The sequence below is a fragment of the Nematolebias whitei genome, chromosome 3, assembly GCF_014905685.2.
Source record: "Nematolebias whitei isolate Nwh7 chromosome 3, NemWhi1, whole genome shotgun sequence".
In the NCBI taxonomy this organism is placed as follows: domain Eukaryota; kingdom Metazoa; phylum Chordata; class Actinopteri; order Cyprinodontiformes; family Rivulidae; genus Nematolebias; species Nematolebias whitei.
This window is the reverse complement of record NC_056500.1, coordinates 34,711,686-34,716,758: the sequence shown is the minus strand read 5'-3', so window position 1 is coordinate 34,716,758 and position 5,073 is coordinate 34,711,686.

The window sequence follows — 5,073 nt, the reverse complement described above, 5'->3', positions numbered from 1 at the left end:
ACCTTATAGTGAGACCTGCTGATCATAATTCCACCTTAGAGTGAGACCTGCTGATCATAATTCCACTTTATAGTGAGACCTGCTGATCATAATTTCACCTTAGAGTGAGACCTGCTGTTCATCACTTCATTGGAGAGTGAGACCTGCTCTTCATCACTTCACCTGAGAGTGAGACCTGCTGTTCATCACTTCAGTGGAGAGTGAGACCTGCTGTTCACCACTTCACCTGAGAGTGAGACCTGCTGTTCATCATTCTACCTTAGAGTGAGGCCTGCTGATCATAATTCCACCTTAGAGTGAGACCTGCTGATCATAATTCCACCTTAGAGTGACACTTGCTGTTCATAATTCCACCTTATATTGAGACCTGCTGATCATAATTTCACCTTAGAGTGAGACTTGCTGTTCATCACTTCATTGGAGAGTGAGACCTGCTGTTCACCACTTTACCTGAGTGTGAGACCTGCTGTTCACCACTTCATCTGAGAATGAGACCTGCTGTTCACCACTTCACCTGAGAGTGAGACCTGCTGTTCATCATTCCACCTTAGAGTGAGACCTGCTGATCATAATTCCACCTTAGAGTGAGACCTGCTGATCACAATTCCACCTTATAGTGAGACCTGCTGATCATAATTTCACCTTAGAGTGAGACCTGCTGTTCATCATTCCACCTTAGAGTGAGACCTGCTGATCATAATTCCACCTTATAGTGAGACCTGCTGATCATAATTCCACCTTAGATTGAGACCTGCTGATCATAATTCCACTTTATAGTGAGACCTGCTGATCATAATTCCACCTTAGAGTGAGACCTGCTGTTCATCACTTCACTGGAAAGTGAGACCTGCTGTTCACTACTTCACCTGGCAGTGAGACCTGCTGTTCATCATTCCATCTGGGAGTGAGACTTGCTGTTCAACACCTCATTTCAGAGTGAGCCCTGCTGTTCATCACTTCACATGAGAGTGAGACCTGCTGCTCACCACTTCACCTGAGAATGAGACTTGTTGTTCACCACTTCACCTCAGATTGAAACTTGCTGTTCACCACTTCACCTGAGAGTGAGACCTGTTGTTCACCATTTCTTTTCAGAGTGCGACCTGCTGTTCACTACTCCACCACCCAGTGGCACTGTCCCAGCACCAATCCCCCCTCCCCTCTGAGCACACTGACCTTATTCCCCCATCTATCTAATTACACATTAGACCTGTAATGCGCCATTCCACGTCTGTGGGCCTCAGATGAATGTTCCCCCTCCCTCCCACTCTTCTTTCACCCCCCCCCCCCCCCACCACCACACACACAGTGTTCCGACCAGCTTACCTCAATTACTGTCATGAGTGGGCCACAACATTTGAGAGGCAGGAGGAGGAGATATGAGGGTTTGTGGAGGCAGTGAGAGGAGGAGATGGTTACTGACATACCAGCACATAGTTTGTGTTTACAGGTGTGTGTGTGTGTGTGTGTGTGTGTGTATGTGTGTGTGTAAGTGGGTTGGGGGGGCACCATGCGTGTCTTCTCTCATGCTGTGCGTTTGTGTGTTTGCGTGACATGCCCACGGGGCATTAGCTTGCCACATGCCAGTGCTGTTGGAGCAACGATGCTGTGACAACAGCAATCTGACATTTGTAAAAGATAAATATATTCCACTTAGAGTGAACCCAGTGCCACTCACCTGCTTCAGGTAAAAATAATAATAATAATAATAATGATATATATATAATGGCACCAGTTGAAATGATTCTTCAGACATGTTTCATTTGCAGAGATGGTCTGCTGGAACCAGGACGGTTCAGTCAGGTTGCTAGATGGTTGTGTATTTCCTGCAGGAAACCTTCATTCCTAAAACATTGCAATAAATACTTTGAAACATTTAAAGCTGCTGCAGCAACATTTTCATATAGTGGCTGTTTTTCAGGCAGAACAGTGGCGCAACTGTTAGACTTGCCTCTCAGCAAGCAGGTCCCTGGTTCAAACCCCGGTCCAGGGGCCTTTCTGGGTGGAGTTTGCATGTTCTCTCCGTGCATGCGTGGGTTTTCTCCGGGTGCTCCGGTTTCCTCCCACAGTCCAAAAACATGCATGTTAGACTGATTGGTAACTCTAAATTGTCCCTAGGTGTGAGTGAGAGAGTGAATGGTTGTTTGTCTCGTTTGTCTCTATGTGTCCCTGTGATGGACTTGCGACCCGTCCAGGGTGTACCCCGCCCCTCGCACAGTGATTGCTGTACATGGGCACCAGCGACCCCCGTGACCCAAAATGGAATAAGCGGGTAAAGAAAATGGATGGATGGATGGATGGGCTGTTTTTCACAACTTGTCTGTTTAAAGGTGTTGTTAAAATAACTACACAGCTCTGAAAGCTCCAGCTGAGGAATCCACTGCAAACCTTACACACGTTTCCCGTTGACTTCCTGTAGGAAGATGTTTCTTTCTGAACGGCTCAAATCAACAGTGCTGTGATCAGCACAACCTGCAGGAGCGCTTGTGTTTATATCAACAAACATTTTTACCTGAATGTGTGTTTATCTGTTAACAAAATATTGCCTGAAACTCTGGACAGATTTGATAGATTTTTTTTTCTCCTCTGGCTCTCTCTCAAGACGGACACCTCTGCTCTCCCTTCCCCTGTTCTCATCTTCCTCCTGCTTTTGCTCTCTGTGTGTCTTGAAGCTCCTGGTACACATCTCTTGAATGAAAAAATATTATTATGGATCTGGTGAGCTGGACTTTCAAAGCAATCGACAAAATCATTTCATCAAAATGACAGGGTCCTGTAGAACCTGCTTGTCCGGCTGAGACTCACGCTGCAGGATCTATCAGGGATCCGTGGGGAGTTTGGCAGCTGATTTGTCTTTCAGTTCTGTTTCAGGAGGACGCCGAAAATGTTTATATATTTGGATTTATGATAGCAGGGGTTCTGCTCTTTGGGATCGGCGCGGCTCTGTTTTATCAACTTTTGAAGAAGACATCGGCAGCAGTTTCGGCCATGGCAAAGCTTTCGAGTCTGTGTGAAGGTTTGGTTCGTGCTGTGAGTTAGGGATGGGACTGATCCGATCCAGTATCAGTATCGGCCTCCAATACCAGCATGATTTACGATTTTTCCGATCCACCTGTCGATATTTCCGATCCATGATGCATGTTGGCTTCAAACTATGGAATGGATTTCCTTAACGGCGGCGTGTCTCATGAGCCCAGAGTAATAAGACCCGCCTCACATTCAGGAAATCCAGTTCATAGTTTGCAGCCAGCTACAACGTGAGGACTGAGCTAGCAGCACTGTGGCTAACAGCTAACAAACTTTTCATCTAAACATGTCCGCTGTGTGGAAGTATTTTACACTAGAAACACCACAAAACAAGACAGCATCGTACAATGTCTGCAGAGCCATAGCACCACATTAAACAGCGGTAAAGTTAGTTTTACGATGGACATTCGAGCTCCGTGGCTTCAGCGGGGCGCTGCTCTTTGGTCAAACCGAAAGAGGCGACGCGACTCCGGCCAGCCGCGTCCAATCTGCCCCGCTCAGTCTGCCCGTCTCTGAGGAGGGACAGACTGAGCACAGCTGCCCCAAATCAGGCTGCCTGCTTTGGATTGAACAAGAAGAAGACGTCGCTGAAACCACGGAGCTCAAATGTTTACAGAGAAGTTGCTAAACTTCATCATAATTAATGACCAACCACTATCAGTTGTAGAAAACGAAGGATTTCTCAGCTTGATACTTGCAGCCAAGATATAGTTTACCCTCCAGGAGATATTTATCAGTACAACAGTAAAAAATCATAAAAAAACATGATTTGAAAATCATATTAAAAACAAAAACAGCTGCATTATAAAGTGATGTAAAATACTAAAAAGGGGAACATGTCTGTTGGTTTATATGTCATGAACTTAGCAGATGTTTGAAGCCATTTAACATTTTATTTAATTTAATTAATTTATTCATTCATTTAAAAGAAACAGAATTAAAAACAAATCATCAAAAAGAAAACATTGAATGAAAAGAGTGCAGAAAGAAGAAAAAAATTATTATATCTGCCCCTTATTTAAAAAAATATAAAATAACTTTAAACAATCACTTAAAATTAATCACTTTAATATCCACTATAAAGCTAGGAAGAAAAAAAATGTTTTGTGTTAGCGGAATTTAATTCTAACTTTAAAACTTATCCAACATTAATAAAACTTACCTCAAGTTGCCTTTTTGGACATGCATGCATATATTTGTACAAATTGTACTTGAGAGCAGATTATTACATCCTCGTATAAAATCAATGATGATCATGATATCGGAACTGGATCGGTATCGGCCGATATTCAGACTTAGGTATCGGGATCGGATCGGAAGTTTAAAAAAGTGCATCGTGCATCCCTACTGTGAGTACTCAAAATAAGCTGATTTATGAGTAAAACCGTAAGATGGAGGTGATTTGTGAGAATCGCAGGCCACCTGCGGCTTCGAGGACTCACCAGCATGTTTGGATAAATCTTGAAGAAGGCTCATAGCACGGATCAGTGGAGTGGAATACCCATAAGTCTGGCCATTTTGGATAGGGAAAGTTCCAGCAGGACTTGTGGCTTATCTGAATCTGACCCCCCGTTTGGCCTTGGATACGAGTCGACTTTCAAATTTCTCCTGGGACATGGGTAACTAGGGAAAACGCTTCATCTATTGCACCCCCCACCCCCACCCCACCCCCCAACCCCCAGAACTTCTGTACAGGATTATCAGAACTGCTGGCTGAACAAGAATATCATTAGGACTGTGGCCTATCTGAAAGTGCTTCATGTACAAATCTCAACGTCTTGACATCAAATTCATTCATTCAACCTTTATTTAGACAGGTAAATCCCATTGAGCCTCGAGGACTCATTTACAAGCGAGACCTGATTAAATTAAAATGCGTATGTAACGTGTCTGTAATAGAGTTGTATTCGGGCCTAATAAATCCAGCCCTACTCGGACCGAACGGATTACCAGTAATTAGAGGGCCGAACCCCCTAAAAAAAAGAAGATTTTTTTATTAAGCTTTTACTGCTTTTGTAAGCAAATCAGTTTGACATGATAGTTTCA